At 38.5% G+C, this 22248-nt stretch overlaps 1 long non-coding RNA gene across 1 annotated transcript; it reads right to left on the reverse strand.

Moving 5' to 3' along the window:
• Positions 1–98: 98 nt before the first annotated feature.
• Positions 99–13629, reverse strand: LOC132519470 (uncharacterized). The gene is made up of 3 exons (XR_009540169.1): positions 12113–13629; positions 5028–5165; positions 99–627 (listed from the first exon to the last, which is right to left on the reverse strand). It is a non-coding gene; the product is annotated as an uncharacterized LOC132519470 (long non-coding RNA).
• Between the last annotated feature and the right edge of the window lie 8619 nt (positions 13630–22248).

A 22248-nucleotide genomic window follows, 5' to 3' on the forward strand; every position in this document is an offset into this window, starting at 1 on the left:
GTTTTCATCATGTAGGGGCCAATGCTAAGGATTTCCTATATGCTATGTATCAGATAGACAAGGCAAACTGGACTCAGAATAGATTTTGAAATGTACTTTCTTACTCAGTTTATTATCACCAATCCTGTATAATTATAGTAACTTCTGTCCTATTTGCATGACAGGTCCGGTTAATTTATTATTATTTATTATAATTTATTATTCAGATACTACTTATTCATTTCCTAAATCATCAAGGCCTCTGATATTTCTTATCTCTCTGCTTATTTGCTTTGCAGAAGTTGGTTACCATGCTCATTTATTCCTCTCTTTTTTTTTTAATTTATTTTTGGCTGTGTTGGGTCTTCGTTGCTGCTCAGGCTTTTCTCTAGTTGTGGCGAGCAGGGGCTACTCTTCGTTGTGGTGGCAGGCTTCTCATTGCAGTGACTTCTCTTGTTGTGGAGCACGGGCTCTAAGCACGTGGACTTCAGTAGTTGTGGCTCGTGGTCTCTAGAGCGCAGGCTCAGTAGTTGTGGTGCACGGGCTCAGTTGTTCTGCGATATGTGGGATCCTCCCGCAGCAGGGCTCGAACCCGTGTCCCCTGCATTAACAGGCAGATTCTTAACCGTTGTGACATCAGGGAAGTCCCTTTTCTTTCAAGAAGCAGAAAGAGAAGAGGTTTTAAAAATCTATTTGCCCAATGAGATAATCCATGTGACTAAACCTACCCACCAAAATCTGTACTATACTCCTTCGACAGAAATAGGGATGGAGCTGTACACATAGGCAGAATACATTTACCAGAGTTCCCTGCCTCCAGATTACGTTCTTGGAAAAGACATGTGAGCAGAAGTGATGTGTACCACTCGAGGTTCCAGACCCTGCGCATGCTCTTTAATGTTTTTCATGCTTCCTAAATGACTGCGACAGTAATTCCTAGGGCAGTCCTGTAAGTATCTTGTTGAAGATGGCAGAGCCAGTGTCAGCCTGGGTCCCTGAAAGCCTTCATAAGAGCTGAGCTGCTCCTAACCCAGAACCCTGCTCTTGACCAAAGAAATAAACTTCCTGTTCTTAAGGGAACTGAGTTTTGAGGATCCTGTCTTTTTCTGTAGGTTAGTCTACCCTATCTAAAACAAAGTATGTAAACAAACTCTTAAAATCTAAAGTACTGCACAAATATAAAGTATTACTATAACTCAAAGCTTATGAATAAAATTACAATGAATGAATGAATGGAAATAAGTGATTTGGGTTATGACCATATTTTGTTTTTCTACATCATGCCCGTTTCCATTAGTGTGGTAATTGAGAGTTAGCTGTTTTAGAATGGTCCAACTCCAGTCAGAACACGTAGCTATATTGTTCAAGGTAAAAAATTAAATAAAAGAACCAGTTCACCATTCTCACTTCCTACTACACACACACACACACACACACACACACACACACACACACACACACACAAATACAGTTTCCCTTCAATAGGGCAGATTTTTAGAATTTCTGGAAGCTATAGCAATACCCCTGCAAAGAACATTTCTCTCTGAAACCTCCCATTTTTAATGCTTTTCTATTATATCTGTGAAGAAAAAAAGAGCTTCAATTAGTAGCTTATTTGTGAGCAACACTTCTTTTCACAATTATTTGGTTCATTTAACAAAGAAGATGTACCCTCATATTAAGAGTGAAAAGCTGTTTTTGAAGGTGGAGGCAATTAAGCTGGGTGAGTTATCAAAAGTACATAGAAAACAAAACAAAACACTCGTGCAGCTTAAATGTGAAAAATTATGCCATCGATTTTGCAACATTTATTGTATAAATCGTGTGTTTCTGTATTAGGCCAGGGATGCAGAGGATGTAATGTAGAACAAAATAAAAAGTGTCCCTAATTTTATAGGGCTTACTTTTGAGTGGGGGAGATAGGCATTAAATCAATTATTCATAAAAAAATTAAATAATATGAAGGAAGAATATAGGGAGCTATGGGAATGTATAATGTTTGTCTTGGTAGGAGAAGGATGAGCAAAATGAGATCTGAAGGATGAGTAGGAATTACCTAGATAAAAGAAAGTACAGGGAAAAGCATTCTAGTAGATGGAACACAGCAAATTCAAGGCACCAAAAGAGGTCCACTGGATTAGGGTGCAGTGAATAGAATAAGGCTGTAGGAGTGGATCAGAGAGGCTCTCATGGGGAACTTAAAACTATATGAAGGGTTTCCCTGGTGGCGCAGTGGTTGAGAGTCCGCCTGCCGATGCAGGGGACACGGGTTCGTGCCCTGGTCCGGGAAGATCCCACATGCCGCGGAGCGGCTGGGCCCGTGAGCCATGGCCGCTGAGCCTGCGCATCCGCGTCCGGAGCCTGTGCTCCGCAACGGGAGAGGCCACAACAGTGAGAGGCCCGCATACCACAAAAACAAACAAACAAACAAACAAAAAACTATATGAAGAGCAATATGGAAAAACTGAAAGGGTTTAAGAATGGATGTGATTTTCTTGTCATAAAGTTCATTCTGGCTGCCTTGTGGAAGATGAGTGTTAGCAATATAAAAAGATCAGCTTAAAAGGCAAGGTAAAGGAAAGTGATGGCTTAGATTTAGACGGAGGTGTTGGTGAAAATAGAAATAAATAAATATTTAAAATACATATATTAAAATAATAAAAGACCATCTGTGTTAATATGAATTAGATAAAACTGTAGACTATCGATATCAACATGACTTAGATTTTATTTTTTGTTTTTAGCAAAACTCTGCCTAGGTAACACAGTACTATAAATCAGTAAATAACTTTACTGTTTGCTTCAGGAAATCTCTTCAGATCAAACTGTTAGAGACAATAATCTGCTCCTCCGGCCAAATAACTTGCTCATCAGTTTAGTTGTCAAGACTAACTTCACAGTATCCACCAATTTTAAACTTAGCCCAGTTCTCCATTTCCCTTCTTGAAAGACTCCTTAAAATTCTTCAGGCCGGACCCCAAATCCTATAAATATCTCACCTCTGACTACCTCTTTCTGAAACTGCCGAGACCCCGTCAAGGTGGTGTTCTCCCTATTGTAATGAGTTAAGAGTGCTTCATTGAAAGATTGAAGATATTTTGAGGAGCTCAACAAGGTAAACACAGGAAGTAGTTTCACAAACACTCACATAGTCATACAATGAAATATATGAAGCTATTATTGCATTAAATTACACTGTAGCAAAGTACTGGCATTGAAAAATGTCACACCATGTTAACTAAAAATTCAAGTTACTAAAGAGTTTACTTTAATTCCAGTTTAGTTAAATTTAGTTTAATCCCAGTTTGATATGTTTGGTTGTTTGGATGGATGGATAGGTAGATAGAGAGAGAGAGAGAGATGAAATTCTCAAAGGACAACCTCCTAAATTTTAACTGTGCTTATCTTTTTATCTTTAAGGGTAAGAATATGAATGAATTTTTTCCCAGTATTTTCAAATTTTTCCTCACTGAACACATTCTACTTGTGTAATAAAAACAATGAATGCTATGAAGAAATAAAACTTTTGAATTTGCATATATTGGGGAATTGGAATATGTACTTCAAAATCAAAAAAGTTTAGAATTTATAAACTCTGAGGTTTCTTCCTTAATGTTTCCTTGTTTGGTGATGGGGAAATAGTATGGAGGAATATAATAACTACTCTTTTCATGGCATAGTTTCACAGTAACCATGTAAGATACATGATACTTTTCATCTTATGAATGAGAAACTGGGGCACTAAGTGTTTAAATAATTTTATTTCTCACTAGAAACAAGGGCCAGTTGGCGTTACTCTCCAGAGTATCTGATACTAATAGGTAACATTTATTGAGTACTTACTATGACTCACAACCCTCTGAGATAGTTTTCTATTATTTTCATTTTACAAACAAGCAAACGGAATGGACCTGTGTGTCCAAAGGGAGTGACAAGGTAAGGAATCAAACCCAGATAAGCTAAACCCCAGGGCCTGTATTTTTTAATCACTGTTATCTTCCATATGTATACTCGTTTTACACACCACAGCTAGACACTCATAGATATACTTTACATTTTTCAAATGGATAACTCTGAAAATATTTAGCTCCTTAAGACTGGTTGCTCTTTAAGGGGAGGAACAGTGAGAATGAAAAAACTACAGAAGGGGCTTCCCAGGCTTCCCTGGTGGCGCAGTGGTTGAGAGTCCGCCTGCCGATACGGGGGACACGGGTTCGTGCCCCGGTCCGGGAAGATCCCACATGCTGCAGAGCGACTAGGCCCGTGAGCCATAGGCCCGCGTACTGCAAAAAAAAAAAAAAGAGAAGACTACAGAAGTCACTTGGCTTCAGGGGAAAACCAGCTGAATTTCCTACTTCACTAATTTAACCACACTAATCCCCAAGTGTCAAATAGTATTAACCAATCAACAGCTGCTTTTCCAGAGAGCTAGGTGACTCATTGTCTTTTTTTTTTTTTTTCTTTTGCAGTACACGGGCCTCTCACTGTTGTGGCCTCTCCCGTTGCAGAGCGCAGGCTCCGGACGCGCAGGCTCAGCGGACATGGCTCACGGGCCCAGCCGCTCCGCGACACGTGGTATCTTCCCGGACCAGGGCACGAACCTGTGTCCCCTGCATCGGCAGGCGGACTCTCAACCACTGCGCCACCAGGGAAGCCCTCATTTTCTAAACATACTGCTCATGTAGCCACAGAATTTTGGCTGAGCCCATCCTTCTCCTCTCTCGGAGGCCTCGTCTTCAGTTTTTGCTTCTCCCTGGCTCTTATTCCTCAATTTAGGTTTCTTATTTAATCTTAGGGCTAATCTAGGTTAGGATCTATCTGCAAATCTGACTAAATGTTAAGGGGGAGAAGTTAATGATAAAATCCTAAGTCTTTACTAGATATTCCAGTGACTAGAGGGAAACACTTTTCCTTAATGTTCAGCCCATCTCATTTTTTAGCATATTCCCAAGGTCTACTTCCCGAACTTCAATCCAGGCTCTTCCAATAGTCTAGCAAAGACAGATTCCAGGTGATCCCCTGAAATGTAAGGAAGGATTAATACTCACGTGTGTTCTATCAATAGCTACACTGCCACCTGCTGAAGTCTGCGCAATCTGGCTTCCGTCCCTCTACCGCTCTGAGGATCCTACTAATAACCAAGGACTCCCAATGACTAAATCCAGGCAACTTGACCCAAACATCATCTTCATGGCAATCTGTAGAAATATACATAACCAATCATGTAGCTTTTCTTAAAACTGTCATTCTTTGACTTATTCAGTTCCAGTTCTCCTGGTTTTCTCACTGCTCATTATTCATTTTTCTGCCTGTTCTTCTTCCTTTTTGTTTAAACGAAGGCCTTTGCCACTACTTTGGAGTGTATAACACTGCCAAAGACCTTGTCTCTTGCCTTCATGTGGGTAACTCCCACATCATGGTCCCCAGCCCCATAGCTCTTCAGAGATGCTCAGTTTTATATCCCACTTCATGCTTTGATGCCAAAGTATATCCTTTCCAAAGTCTCAATTTATGTTAATGGTACCATTTCCCCACTTATTCAAAATCAATCCTTGGAGTAATGTTTGATTTTTTTCTTTATATTCCCCATTTCCAACATTATCACATCCTGTAGATTCTACATTAAAAATATCTGTTTTAAAAATACCCGTTAGGATTTATTCCTTCCCACTTATATGCCATCATCATAGAGGGAGTCTATTGTCTTTGTGCAATGGTCTCCTGACTGTTTCACCCACTGAGGCTTCTCCTCCAAGCCCATTTCCCTAGTCTTCTATGATTTCCATTAGTCATATTCTATATTAAAAATGAGGACACGTTAAAAAATGAGACCTAAAATAAATTTTCAGACTCATCTGCATTCCTTCCATAATAACTATCATTTATTTAGCATCTACAATGTGCCAAACACTTTGCTAACCACTTTACAGATATTGTTTTTAATCCTTTCAATGATCATAAAAAGTAAGGCTTATTATACCTAGTGTACTTTTGGGCAAACAAGATTCAATTAACAGGATGTTTGCTTTCATAAGGTCACAACTTAGCAGGCACATAGAGCTGTCATTTGATCTAGGTCTCCTGGATTCCAAAGCCTGTTCTAAGAATTTAATATATGATACTACAAAGATGCAGAAATCAGATAATCACTGAATAAAAAATAAAATTTTGTTTCATATGTGACTATATATCAGAAAAAATTTTAAAGTCAATCCAGTGAAGTTAATCTCAGGATTCTTATTGATATACAATGAGATTAAGTAGAAGTACAAGAAAACAGTTATTGGGACTTTAACCTATCCTAAATTTCTTAGCTCAAATTGAAGAAATGGTAATTTCTGTAATGGCCAAGTATTTATTTAACCCAAACTGTGATTGTCACTGTTATTTGTTGTGAGATAAGAAGGAAAACTATCTACCTCCCAACAAATAATGGCGGGGACATCCCCTGGGTGATGTGTGAAACGGATGCTTGTCAACACATGATTATACAAAAGATGTCTGTAATGAACCATGTGCTAGGGTGAGTTTGCCTCTCATGTAATATGACAGAAAGACAGCAAAAAAATAACTCCCTATTTGGCCACCTGGAAGGAAAGTAAATATGTCTATGAAAATGGCTCTGTGAAGACCCAAGATGCTACAGTTTATGAAAAAGCAGAGCTTTTCTCCACCCTCATAAAAACAAAACAGAACAGAACAGAACAAAACAAAAAGTTGATGAGCTATAAGCTACTTCCCAGAGAGGTACCAAGTTGTTCCATCCTTGTTCTTATTTATTCCTCCGTTTCTTTTTTTGCCTTCACGTCATTACACTGTTTTTATATAACTTTTGATTCCTTCTCTACCACCTCTCCAATTCTGTATTTACAAATTGTTCCAGTGAAGGAAAAAGCATTTTATGTCAAACAACACAGTTTATAGTCCAGCCTGAGGAGCTTATTATGCATAGGAAGTGAATGCAAATTAAATTAATTCTGGATACAACTGAAGGCAATCCTTTTTGTTCACTGAAGAATTCATCAGCCTCTGAAGCCAAGATCAATCCAGAAATAAAAGGAAGGCATGTTGGTGTATTCAAATGTCAATTAAATATAGATTATTGCCAGAATTTTGTAGAATCTGCCAGTGATTCCTAAGACATTACTTTAAAACCAATATTTATGTAACTAATTACAATTTTCTGCTTTCAAGTGTCAAGAATGAGCTTGAATCACCTTAAGCAAAAGCGAAGAATTTATTATAAAAATTCAAGAACATTTTACAAAACACAAGAGAAATAATCTTTTGTCTCAGAGAGGTTTGGAATTTAGAAATGGAAAAACATCAAAGAGCTAGCAGTATTTTCTTACTCCATCTTTCATTTACACCTCTTTCTGTGCTGTAGTTTTTACTGTGCATGGCATAAAGTGGCAAGGTAATCCCATAAGTTTGTACAGGTTGCTGACTGCACAAGGGTGTCCAGCCTTCGACACAGTCTAAAATACAATCTAGCTCTGCTAACCAAGCTGTGAACCCTCATGGTTGAGTTGTCCTAGAAAGGGTGACTTCTAGTTTCTAAAAGGCAGCATATGAGTAAGCGGAGACCCTATCAAATGCCGTGGTTTTACATATTTCAGGTCCGGTCACACAAAGAAAATGAATACGGTTCAAACTACAAATCCCTAGTAAAGAGATTTTGATTGAATGTGGTACCCAATTCTGGTTCAATTAGCTGTGATTCAGAAGGTAAGGATATATATATATATATATATATATTTATTATTATTATTATTATTATTTTTTTTGCGGTATGTGGGCCTCTTACCGCCGTGGCCTCTCCCGTTGCAGAGCACAGGCTCCGGACGCGCAGCCCCAGCGGCCATGGCTCACGGGCCCAGCTGCTCCCTGGCACGTGAGATCCTCCCGGACCAGGGCACGAACCCGTGTCCCCCGCACCGGCAGGCGAACTCCCAACCACCACGCCACCAGGGAAGCCCAGGATATATTTTTTAAAACTGTGAATTTGTTAGTCTTTGGTGGATAGGGCATTTATTCACAACACCTCTAAATTTTTATAACTCAGACTGCCCACTACCCTCTAACTCTTAGAGATTTCCTAAGAGTCAACTACTTATGAGATGTATATCAGAATGGAAAGTATGCCAGGAGCAGTAGAAACTATCTAGATTTGGAGGAAGAGCTACTTCTTTTCTTCTCTCCATAAACATAAAATTCTTTATGGGTTGGCTTTGCATTTTTAGGGGATTGGAGATCAATTGATTCTTCAATTAAAATATAAGGTGTGGTTGTTGAAGTATTTGTTTTGTATATTTTCTCCAAAATAAATTTTGTCTTCCTCTTATGGTTACCAGATTCAGCAAATAAAAATACAGGGCACCAGTTAAATTTTAATTTCACATAAATAATAAATAATGAATAAGTATGCCGCATGTATGAATTTCAGATAAATAATGAATAATAAATAATAAGTATGCCCCATGTAATATTTGGGACATAGATATACTAAAAATTATTGCATGGGGGCTTCCCTGGTGGCGCAGTGGTTGAGAGTCCGCCTGCCGATGCAGGCGACACGGGTTCGTGCCCCGGTCTGGGAAGATCCCACATGCCGCGGAGCGACTGGGCCCGTGAGCCATGGCCGCTGAGCCTGCGCGTCCGGAGCCTGTGCTCCGCAACGGGAGAGGCCGCAACAGTGAGAGGCCCGCGTACCGCAAAAAAAAAAAAAAAAAAAATTATTGCATGGGGTATACACTAAATAATCATTCATTGCTTATCTGAAACCAATTGACCTGGGTAACCTTCATTTTATCTGGCAATGGCAATCTTACTTCCTTTTTATTATAAGTAGAACCCTAGAGAATTACTTTTAGACATTTTTAGATCTAATTTTGGCAGAGGGATGGAGTTAAGAAAATAGAAACAGATGTCTAGCCCTACACGTGAAGGATACTAAAACTTGACCTGGTGGCTTTACAGTGGAATATGATAAATGATCACCTGGTCCCCATGAGTAAAAATGTCTGTGTTCTCTTTGGTGAAAGAAAATGAATGAAGGCTATCGTATTATTTTTATAGTATTTACATGTACTCAATCATACAATAGAGCAAGGATATTTTATAAGTAAAATATAACTAACAAAATAGCACATAATTTCATCAGAAAGCTAAGTTACTTTTTTAGAGCTGAGAGAAATCAGATGATATTTCCATATATTAACACTGTCACATCTCTTTTTACTTCTTTTATTTAAATTAATTATATAGAATCGCTGCAATTACTTATAGTTAATAATTAAAACAAATCATCTAATGTTGCCTTTAGTCCTTGAGACTTAGTCCTGCTTTTAAAAAGTGGCACGCTGGTATGTGTGTTAAACTTAAAAATTTAAATCATAGAATTCTGAAAGAAGGTAACTGTCTTATTAAGTCATCTACAACCTAAAAGTTGGAATAATTATTACTTAAGTACACATAAAATGTACTTGGGTTTAGACTTAATCAGGTAATTACAGTAAGAGTATGATTTTTGTAAGAAATGAGAGAAATATCTTAATTTTCCTTTATTACTCAAAAGTAACAGGGCTTCCCTGGTGGTACAGTGGTTAAGAATCTGCCTGCCAATGCAGGGGACATGGGTTTGATCCTTGGTCCAGGAAGATCCCATATGCCACGGAGCCACTAAGCCCGTGAGCCAGAGCTACCTAGGCCGTGAGCCACAACTACTGAAGCCTGTGCGTCTATAGTCCATGCTCCACAACAAGAGAAGCCACTGCAATGAGCAGCTTCAGTAACACCCGCTCACCGCAACTAGAGAAAGCCTACGCACAGCAACAAAGACCCAACACAGCCAAAAATAAATAAATAAAATTAAAAGAAAAAAAGTAACACTACCATGATTATTTTAGAGATTTGATGAGCACCTGTTCTGTTCCATGCAGTATACTAGTCAAAATATACATTTTAATCTTGTTTCCTTTCCATAATTTTTATAGAGTAGAAATTATGATCTAGATTTTTAAAAAACCTATTAGAAACTGAAACAGAAATATTTATTAGCTTCTGTAAGCCACACATATAAATAATAAGTGATCATATCTGGTTCTGAAGCCCATATGAGATACCATAATAAAAAAATAAATTCATGTGTCACTAAAATATTTGACCCACACCCAAGTCAGGAAGTATTGACAATTATTTATTTATTTATTTATTATTTATTTATTTATTTTTGGCTGCATTGGGTCTTCGTTGCTGCGCATGGGCTTTCTCTAGTTGTGGCGAGCAGGGGCTACTCTTCGTTGCGGTGAAGCAACCGATGCGTGGGCTTCAGTAGCTGTGGTATGCGGGCTCAGTAGTTGTGGCTCTGGGGCTCTAGAGTGCAGGCTCAGTAGTTGTGGTGCACGTGCTTAGTTGCTCCGCAGTATGTGGGATCTTCCCCGACCAGGGCTCAAACCCCTGCCCTCTGCATTGGCAGGCGGATTCTTAACCACTGTGCCACCAGGGAAATCCCAGAAATATTGATAGTTTATCTTGGTTTCTCAATTCTTTTTTTACTCTAATAAAGATAAATATATGATTTTAAGAACTAATTAACATTAGTATTCAACAACTTTTTTTGATGTAGTGAATTATTCAGCTTCAAACATAGTACATTGTTTAGGGGACATAGATGATGATCTGTCAACTTTTGGTGGAAATGCTTTTATAAGTTATAGTAATTTTTCATCTTTGAAGAATACTCTCAGTCTGAGAGATTGAGCAACATGGCGTTGACCACTAGAGGGCTTAAAATTTGCAATCTAATGGTACTGATGGACGTTTCGTTTAGGGCTTCTGGTAAATTTTGAAAAGGGAAATAGACACACTGACTCTATGGATCTCATGTGCTGAAAAAATGTTATAATTAAAGTTAGTTAAAAAAAAGTTTTAATATTTGTTGGAATCTTCTAAACAATTGTAATATTAGGTTATTGTACAATTACAGTTATTGTAAAGTTGTACAATAATTTAAAAATTGTTATTTGATAAACTTCCCAGAGAGTCTTAGTGAAATTGGAATATAATGTTAATTGAAAGCATTCTTTCCTAACAAAAACTTACCTCAAGGTCCAGGCATATATGATACTTAGAGTATGAGAGGAAAAAGTAAAAATAAATCCTTCATTTGAAGGGCTCCAGGGAAAGCAGTGTTTTCAGGAGCCAAGTCAAAATTCAGCAAAACTCCAAAGAAAATGTTCAGTGAAGAGGTTAATGAAGGAGAGGAGTTTTCTGATGACAGGAAGTAAGTTTGGGCAGAAGGGCTTAGATGGCCAAGAGTCTGGGCGATGTGTGATCAGATTAGCGGGGCTGAGAGCAGGGTGCATGAAACTGAGTGATCTGGGAAATGTGCACTTCTCATGGGTGATACAGGAAAACTGGTTTTGGAGGCACGATGGGAAGAAGACACAGGACACAGTAATTAAAGATCATGGGGTGGTCGGTCTTTCCTGCAGCTGCAGGTGGGACGGTGGTGAGGCCATAGTCTCATCCCTGGGGTTTTAGAGCAAGGGGTAGTTGGAGATCTTGGGCCTTATGCTGCTGGAGAAAAGTAGCAATTCAGTTCCCCTTGCTTCCCATCAAGGGCCCTCTCTACTAAGTAATTCCATTTATTGGAAAAACTCCTACAGAATCTCTAAGCCCAAAAGTCCCCTGCTTTGTGAACCTTTCCAGACCTCCACATCTCATAGTTAGTCATTTCCTCTATATCCCAAATCACTTTGCACAAACAGCTCTTTGAACCTGTATGACATTTTATTGTAATTGTTGACCTGTCTCTCCCAGTACACACCGAACACCTTGAGTAACAAATTGTGGCTTACTTTGTATCCGTACTACAAAGGAGACCGTAACCACACAACTCGGTAACAAACTTAAGATCTATTAAGTGCTCAATAGCTTTAAAAAAGTGACTTAAAGTGAATTAAAAGACTGCTTCAGCAGTATTACTATTATGACTAACTGCTGAGAGTTTCCTACGGGTGAGCACTATACTAGTATGTTGTATATACCCAATCCTGATTTGGTAGCCGTCTTAGTCAACTCAGGCTGCTATAACAAATACGCCACAGACTGGGTAGCTTAAACAACAAACAGTTATTTCTCACTCTCTGGAGGTTGGAAGTCTGAGGTCAGGGTGCCAGCACGGTTGGGTTCTTGATGAAGGTCCTCTTGCTGGTTTACAGATGGCCTTCTCATTGTATCCTCACATGGTGAAGAGCAGAGACAGAAAGAGAGCAAGGTGTCTCATGTGTGCCTCTTCTTAGAATAGCATTAATCCTATTCGTGAAAGCTCTAGCCTCATGGCCTCATTACCTCCCAAAGGCTCTGCCTCCTAATATTATCACATTGAGGGTTAGGATTTTAATGCATAAATTTTGGGAAGACACAAACATTCAGTTCATAACAGTAGATGATACTATTGTCATTTTACAAGCAAGAAAGCTGGGACTCAGTCTCAAAGGTTATGCAGTCAGGAGGATGTAAAACCAGGAATCGGTCCTAGTTTACCTGATACTAAAGCCTTTCAGTTCTATCAAATTGCTGTCCCGATTCCATTTATGTTCTCATCCTAAACTTCTAAAATCTAGGAGTTTAATTATTGCCAGTGCAGATTTAACACCACAGTGACAAAAATAGAGAAAATGGAAGTTGTTAATTTTATTGTAATATTTACTGTTTATTAGTGTGACTGTTCAAAAAAAATCTTTCTGGAGAGTAAAATAATACAAAAGGAAAAATGGCCGATATAATTCAAATTTGATCAAAACTTACTTTGGTTTACAGGACAAAATATGCAAATTATACTCTGAGGGTAAGCTCAGCTAGGAATATGCAGAGAGCTCTCAAACACTAATTCCACCCAGACAAAAAGAAATATGGAAATGTCCTAGAATGTCATGAAGTTTCACAGAAATTCTGACATAGGTAATAAAATGTGAAACTCTATTTTGCTTCTAAATTACTTAAATTAAGCACACTTTTTAGAATATGGGAGACCAAGTAGCCTTATGCACATTTAACTTTGTAACACTCTTCTTCCCTAAAGTGAGAGCTGTTGAATATCCATGGCCCATGTTGAGTTTGTCCAAGTCAGAATCCCAGAGGATCCCTGATGTGAATCTTGCGTTCGACATGGCACATGAAAATCACAGAAACTTCCTTCATTGGTAATAGCTTAGGTGTGCAAGGCCAGAGTAGGGGCTCTCTGTCGTTCTGGAGAGAGAAAGATTTGAGCACATCCTCAGACCTCAGAAGGAAAACAGCATCCTATTTCTTTATTCTTATTTTCTGGGTCATTCACAGGAACATCAGGGTCAATAAAAGGATTCCAACTACGTATTCAGTAATCAAAACATTCCATTGTTGGTACTGTACATGTGACAGTAACTTGACTGTACCCGGGAGACAAGAGAAGAAACATGAGGAGCAGCAAGTATTTTTTGGAACAAAGGATGTTGTAAAGGCCAGTGTCATGAATAGGTCCTTAATAGGTAAAGCATTTTTTTAATTACCTTGATTCAAGTAACCAACTAGGGAATTCCCTGGTGGTCCAGCAGTTAGGACTTGGCGCTTTCACTGCCGGGACCCTGGTTGGGGAAATAAGATCCCCACAAGCTGCTAGGCATGCCTCCCGCGCCCCCCCCAAAAAGGCAAGTGGCCAACTAAATCAGATGATTCCGTATTCAGTAAAATAACTAAATCCAGTAAAACATAAAACATTAGGTCTTGAATTATATAGTTGGGTGGTTCACATCCAGATATGCAGATAATATGCAAATCTTCACTTCATTTGATGCTTCATAGGCATATCTTGAGGTTTACAGGTAAATGGAGTTGGTTCATTAGACAATTAACAGCCTATGGAAGAGGCCGTTCTATCAAAATTGGACTTTAATTTTGTGAGTTACAACCTCTGACAGAATGGCACTTAAGTTTCATTGGCTAAACTGCCAAAACTACTAGACTCTGAAAGAACCTTCAGGTGCTGACCCGGGTTTAACTCTTTCAACACCCAACAATTTCTGTCTAGACTAAATATGATCATCAGATTCTCTCATATAACCACTAGACACATCTCAATAGAATTTATCCTGTTGAGTTTTTAAAAATTTGAACAGGAAACAGGAACAACAAGAGTTACTAGGTATTACTAAATTTATCAGCTATGATCTCAGATTCCTATCTTTACCTTTAATCTTTACTTGCTGATTCTGTTAACTATAGCCTTAAGACTTTTCCTAAAATCAACAATCCTGCTAAGACTTGAATGCTGAGGGTATAGGGTAAGTTAGGAGAAGTCAGGGTTTGGGGTTGGCCCTGTAAGAATGATACTGGCTGATATGGTAAATCAGAAAGGCAAGAGCTTGTGTTCGGAGGGGTCGGCTAAGAAACAGAAGGTTAACATGAAAAATTCAGTTTAGAACTGTCAGCTGGTAGGGATACCAGTAGAGAGATTAGGATGGAGAAGGTCAGAGACCTAGAAGGAATGGAAAATAAAGATGGGTCAGGTACTTAATCTTTTGAGTGTGTGTAGCAGGAGGCTAGACTCTAAAGCACAGAGTCTAAATAGTTGTAAATCGTTATCATTAGTAGTAGCTATTCTTAGCTATTTTTATTAGCTTTGTACTAAAACTACTATGGAAGAGATTCCCACAGAGCTCTCATGTAAGGCCTCATGTTATAAAAATATTGGGCTTGAATGAATGGGTAGTTAGAGGCAAGTGAGACCTGCATGGAGCAGGAAAATGAGGGGTGGAGAGTCAGGCAGTTTTCCTACCTGCAGGATTCCAAGAGGAAGTGGACTTCGGTTTGTATTCCATCTTCATCACATATACCTGTATAGTCGAATTAAAGCCATTTAAATCTCCCTGATAATATTTAATACGTTGGGTTGCTGTGATAATAAATGAAATACTCTATGTACCATATCTGTTTAGAGTAGCCACCCAGTAAATGTTAACTTCCATTCTTCTTCATCTACCACTTAAGCATCGCTTATAGCACTAAGTGTAGTCTTGTACATCTCACTAGAGTCTTTATTATTTGATGATAAGAAATGTGTGCTGTCTTTGTGTGTGTGTTTTCTTTTTTTTTTTTTTTGGCCGTGCAGCTTGTGGGATCTTAGTTCCCCAACCAGGCATTGAACCCTGGCCCTCGGCAGTGAAAGCATGGGGTCTTGAGCACTTGAATGCCAGGGAATTCACTGTGTTGTCTTTGTATCACCGGTATCTGCCTTGCACATAGTAGATGATCAAAAATATATTCCACAAACTTGGCATATCTGGAAAGTATTCTCTTAAAAGAGACCAGGTTGATAAAATGGACAACATCTAAAATTTAAGACATTAAAAAATTTATCAAGGGGTTTTAAAATACCCATATAAACATCATGTATATTTTCTAGGATAGATATCAATGAGATTTCTTTTAAAATACTGACGGAACTCTCTGGTGGTAGGAATTGGAAATATGGTATAAAGTCAATTAAAATACTCTGAAATGGGCCTGCTCCCAATTATATTAATTTAAAATACTAGACACCTGCTTTCTCAGCATCCTTTGCTGCTGATTTAGAATTCAGTTGAAAGGTGCTGGGGTGAGGAACATCTTGAAAGAGCTATGTCAAGAAGAGAAAGTGTGTATAATAGATAGAAAATTGAAGATGGAATACCAATATGCAGTCATAAATTTTGAGTTTGGTACTCTAGGAGTAGACTACTGCTGGTTTGGATGAGGGTGGATTCAGAGAGGGAGAAGAGTCAAATGTAACCGATTACACGAGCATCGCCCCATACCTCAATACGTTTTCTGACTGCTCCCAGAACACACATCCATGTATCCAGCAATGCTGCCCTTGCACATTATCAAATTTTCACTGGCTACTGGGTCATCCAAATCAGCATACACATATACTGTAATATCTCTCATCTAACAAGAAAACAACAACAAAAATCCTGCCTGTTTTCACATTTTCTGTCCATATATATACCCCATTTGTAGAAAAATTCAAGGAGGAATTGTCTGTGCTCATCTCTATTTGCTATCTTTCTATTCTTTTTTGAACCCACTAACAAGTCTTTCTTCCCCATTCAACTAAAATTACTCTTGTTAAGGCCTCTTGTGACCTTTTGTTGCTCAATCTAACAGTCAGTTTTTAATCGTCAAATTACTTGAACTCTCATCAGAACTTGGAACAGTTAGTTATTCACTCTTTTTTACAGCACTTTCTTCACTTGGACTTTTGGACAACATTCTGTCTGCTATCTCACTCGACATTTTTCCCCTAACTCCTGAGTCTGCTTCTTCACTTTCTCAGTCTCTAAAGTTTGGAATTTCCCAAAGCTCAGTCCTTGGGACTTCACTGTTCTTTAATCATACTTACTCCTCTAGTGATCTCAATCCAATCTTATGACTCCAAATGATATTTATATAGGATAGATTCCAAAATTCATAACTCTAGCTAGACTTTTCTCCTGAACTTCACTTTTATACACCCAATTACCTACTTGACATCTTCACTTGGATTAGAATAGATATCTCAGACTGTACTTATCTCAGACTGACTCCTAATTCTCCCACCCCAAACACTCAGATCAGCTGTTTCAGTGGTCTTCTCCACAAGTCATTACACAGTTAATGAAAACTGCATCTCTGCAGTTGCTCATTGCAAAACTCTAAAGTCTTCCTTGCTTCTTTTCTATATCTCACATTTGATCCATCAGCAAATTTTATTGGTTGTACCTCAAAATATATCCGGAATCTGTTCACTTCTCAACATCTCCATCGCTACCACTCTGGTTCAAGACATCATCAACTCTCACCTCAATTACTGCCAGAGTCTCTAACGGTCTCCTTACTTCTGCTCTAGATACATAGAATCTATTTTCCGTCAGCAGTTGGTGTGAATTTTAAAGAACACATCAAATTATGCCATCTCCTTCTGCACTGAGCGAAACCCAAAGCCTGTTCTCTGACGCTCAAAGCCCTAAATACTTTGCCTCCTGCTACCTCCCCGAGGCCAGCTGCTCCCACCCTCTGCTTTGTTCACTGTGCTCTAGACATATTGGCCTCCTTGCTCTTCCCTGCCTTTGTGCTGGTTACCTTTGCCCAAGACAGAGATAGCCAAAGCATGATTTTCCTCCTTCAGTTCCTTCTTGTCTCTCTATAAATGTCATTCTATTGCGAGACATTAACATCTTTCCCAGACCCTACCTGTCCATGGAGCTCTCTAAGGTACTGGACTGTAGTCCTCTGTGGCTGACTGGCTTAGAGACTCGGCCTCAGAATCTGACCTAGTACCTGCCTTGCAATTTATCTTTCCTGACTCCAGTTAAAAAGGCTCCACAGCTCGCTGCCAGCCCTTGCCTTGGCCCCGCCTAACTTTGGCCACAATTAAAAGCAGCTGCTCACGGGAGCAGTTCCTCAAATTGGCAGCTTAGTTCTCTGGCCTGTTCCCCCATAGTGCTATGGTTGGTACTGGGCCTTTGAACTCTGATTATGAAGGAGGGCATCTGTATGGGTTGTGGAGAGACAGCAGTGAGTGATAGGATAAACAGAGAATTAGATGGCCCAGTTGGCTAGGCTTGGCTTCATGATAGACCCTGGATAAACTCTAGCCTTCTCTTAGAATTTCTTTTGTAAATCAAGTGAATTATACTTTCCCAAGAAATAAACTTTTTCCTGTGACATAGTTCAAATAATATATTTCTCATAAATGTGAATGAGAGTTTATAGCATCAGGAATTGGGCAAAAGTAGAAAGTTATTATTCAAGAAGAGTTTAATCACTGCTAAATTAAAGCATGATGATTCATATTAGTATTCCCAGATTATATAAACTTAGAAATAGCATGGGCAGGTCTATTAAATTGAAAAGTCTATTGGTGTTCATAGTGATTTTAAGTTTGAAGATAATAAGCCAAATGGAAAGTCAGAATGATAAAGATTTTTTTAAAATGCTGGCCAGGAAGAGAGGTTTCAAGAAAATTAGAGGAAATAAATTCAGATTTTTTATGGCCCAAATAGCTTTACCATTGCTGTTTAGATAGCCATTTAAATGGCCTTTTCTGTTGCCATTATTTTTTCTCTCTCCTCCCTCTCTATCAGCAAGCAGTGATATGTCTGCAACATGTCGCTGCCTTACTTAAAAGTATCTGCTGTCCTTCAGCTCCCAAAGAATCAATTCCCTAATCTATTGCATGGCATGCATACTCTTACTTCTTAAGATTCATCCCCGACTATCTGTCTATTCCTGTATTTCTAGATGTAAAATAGGGATTCCCTAACTGTCCAAGAAATTTTGTTCTTCCAGGCTTTTGCTAGGATTATTTTCCCATCCAACAATACATTTATCTTCCTTTCCTTGCTGGGAGAATCCTGCATATTCTTTAAGTCCAGATAAAAATTTACTCCCTGGTCTTCCCTGGTGGCACAGTGGTTGAGAGTCTGCCTGCCGATGCAGGGGACACGGGTTCGTGCCCCGGTCCGGGAAGATCCCACATGCCGCGGAGCGGCTGGGCCCGTGAGCCATGGCCGCTGAGCCTGTGCGTCCCGAGCCTCTGCTCCGCAACGGGAGAGGCCACAACAGTGAGAGGACCGCGTACCGCAAAAAAAAAAAAAAAAAAAAAAAAAAATTTACTCCCTAAGGAAGGTAGTTACTCTCCTCAAGCAGGAATTTTTTTTTTTTTTGTGGTACGCGAGCCTCTCACTGTTGTGGCCTCTCCCGTTGCGGAGCACAGGCTCTGGACACGCAGGCTCAGCGGCCATGGCTCACGGGCCCAGCCGCTCCGCGGCATGTGGGATCTTCCCAGACCAGGGCACGAACCCGTGTCCCCTGCATCGGCAGGCGGACTCTCAACCACTGCGCCACCAGGGAAGCCCAAGCAGGAATTTTTTAAGTTTTTCTCATTGACCAAGGTGAAATTACAGTTTAGATGTTAAAACATATATGTCTAATATTTGCAATATAAAGAACACATGGCATGCTTACATAAAGTTTCTCAGTTCACAAGCTTAAATCATTTTATAAATATGAAGAATGAATTCTCTCTACCACCAGAGTAGGAAAATAAAATGGTGTTAAATGTGATGATGTGATAGAAAAAAATACACACTTAAACTCCACTGGGTGTTTAACACAGCAGTAACCCCTAGGAATACATTATACTCACCCAGATGTTTCCATGAGTCTGAAACAAACTAAGATCATTTAAGCAGTTCCTTTTTTTTGGAATGTTCAAAAATATTTGCAAGATTCATTTAATTAACAGTTTTGTGTGTGTACATGTGTGTTTAAAGGATCTCAGACACACCTAAAGGTTTTCAGAAGTGTTATTCAGGTAAAACACACATTGATAGAACAAGACAGTCACCATGCTGCACCCTGCTTTTAAAACTGGCTGTTCATGTGAACTGGTATTACTTGCTAGCATTGTCAAAGATGAAGAATCCTGAGAACTTCTTGAGCAGGTAGGTAGTAAATCTAGCCACCAACCTGAGTTCTTCTTTGTCTTGATGATTCTTATTTTTTGGCCAGAGTTACGAAAAGCCAAACCTTCAAATAATAGGCCTGTTTCCTGTGCACTGGCAAGTTCTGGTTAGCTGGCAGACAGGCCTCTGGCAAAATCTAGGCCTCTCATGTACTAGGGAAGAAAGCTGTTATTTTATGGCTGACCCACAGGCCCTGATTCAGAAATAGTCTGAGTCATGATGTATTTTTAAAAATATCTATTTCAAAACTGTAAAAAAAAAAAAGAGGGCACAAAAGCAAAAAGATAGCTTTAATGACATTTTCTACCTTGGACACACCAGGCATTACATATCTGTTGCTTTCCTTGTTCAAAGGAAAAGCCCATTAGACAAAACCATTACACAAGAAAGGAAATCATGACATGATTTAACGAGGTTATTAGTAGTTTTCATTATAGATGATATTTTTTCAACAGAGTTATGAAAAATGTCAGAAGGTACTCAGGGCTTTATGTAGGATTATTTCCATTATACTCAATGACTATGTTTTACAATTCAGAATATAAGCATCTAATCATTGTAATAAATATTTGTAATAATATACAGTTTAGCTCATTTCCCTTCCCAGTTTTATTTATCACGCTCATATTAAATTCTTAGGGACTATATGTCTATTAATATCCAAAGGAGTCTTACATATATTACATATTTCAAATACTATTATTTATCAATGCTATTCTAGAAATTTAATTAAAAATGTAAAATATCTTAAAACAGTCCAGAAAAGTGGGTACTTATAAATTTAAAAAATTCATATATTGCCTAGGGAAGAAAAAAATAACTGAATAAATAAAGGTGCAATGGGACCAAACTGCTTTTGAGGACACATCACAGAAAAGAACTCAAATCTGTATTCCATAAATAAATGAAATTAAATTTAAATCTAATAGTCAGTGTTTGAAGGAAACAATAATGTGGCACTAGGCTATATAAAGTGAACCACAGCATGTAGGAGCTATGAGTTTCTATTCTTATAATGAATATTACTCAGGTTTTATACCAAAGTTATGATAAATTTGCGTTCTGCAATTGCTCTGTAATATGGAAATTGTGCAATGAGATTCAAAGAACAATCTATTTACAACTTAATCTTGAGGAAAAATTTCTTGGGTTAAACACCACAGCCAAATGGGTATAATGGTGAAATTGGGGTGGTCACCTAGAAATGATACATCAGCCCATTCCTTTAAAATTAACAATATCTCTTCTATCATAGGTATTTCCAGTTCCTCTTGTATTTAAAAGCACAGATGTTAGGAGGGCCATTTCAACACTTTTGTAGATCAGAGATTATATTACTCAATTACCTGAATCATTTTTTTAAATTGAATTCTAAATTCTGTGCAAAATCAATAAAACTTTTCCACTAACTAACAATAGTAAATGCCTTTTGAGGATCATATACTCTGTAGTGGATTATACTCTGCATTAGTTACCTATTGCTGAGTAACAAATGATCCCCAAATTTTGTGGCTTAAAATAACAAACATTTATTATCTCTGTGCGTCACACATTTATGGGTGGCTTAGCTGTGTGCTTTTGCCACAAAGACTCTAACAAGACTGTAAGCAAAATGAAAGTCATGGGTATGATCTCTTGAAAGGGCTTGACTCAGGGAGGATGCAATTTCAAGTTCACTTATGTGGTTGTTGGCAAGATTCAGTCCTTTGTTGACTTTTGGACTGAGGTAACATTTTCTCACTGGCGGTTGGCTGGTGACCTTCCTCAGTTCATTGCCATGTGAGTTTTTCCATAGGGCAGCTCAGAGCCTAGCAGCAGCTTCCATCAGAATGAGTGAATAGGGAAGCAAGAGAGGGAAGCAAGGCAGAAGCCATGGTCTCTTTGTAACCTAACCTTGAAAGTATCATACCATTACTTTTGCCATATTTGATTAATTAGAAGTGAATCAGCAGGCCCAGCCCACACTCAAGAGGAGGGAACTTTACACAAGGGCATGAATAGGAGGAGATGGGGATCATTGGGGGCCATCTTAGATGTCGCTCACCACATGCCCATTTATAGATGAGGAAACAGAGAATTTTAGTAACATTTTCAAGCAAAATAGAGAGTAAATGTAGAAGCTAGAACTAAAACTGAGGTGTGATTGATTTTAAAGCCCAGAGCGTTTCCATTGCACCCTTGTGATAATGAAAGAATAAGTTCAAGTGACCTGGGAAAGCACTGGGACAAGTCAAAGCATCAGTATTAGTAAGATTTTTTGTTTTTAATGGAGCTAGGTTGTAGCTAAGAGGTAAGCCCAGGAAAAATTGTATTATTTTTATTTATGGAAGATAAAGACAGCAAATGTATCAGGTGACATGGTTGGGTATATAAATACTTCAAATTAATCTTATAAATAAATATTGGAATTTAGTAACTGAATTTTGAAAGTTTTTTCAAAAATTTAAAAAAATCAATTGAATTCTAATTTCCAGTAAGGTATGTTAAGAGAATAAAAGTACAATACTATTTAGAGAGGCATAGGAATTCAACATCTAGGAGTAAACACAGTGAAATATGCAAGACCTATACCCAGGAAACTACCAAATCATTATTGAGGGAAATTCAAGGAGGACCAAAACAAGTGGAATGATATACCATGCTCATGGTTTGGAAGACTCCACATTGTAAAGAAGCTAACTCTTCCCAAATTGATTTATAGATTAAATGCATTCCAAATCTAAATACCAATGCTTTGTGA

The sequence above is a fragment of the Lagenorhynchus albirostris genome, chromosome 4, assembly GCF_949774975.1.
Source record: "Lagenorhynchus albirostris chromosome 4, mLagAlb1.1, whole genome shotgun sequence".
Taxonomy (NCBI): Eukaryota; Metazoa; Chordata; class Mammalia; order Artiodactyla; family Delphinidae; genus Lagenorhynchus; species Lagenorhynchus albirostris.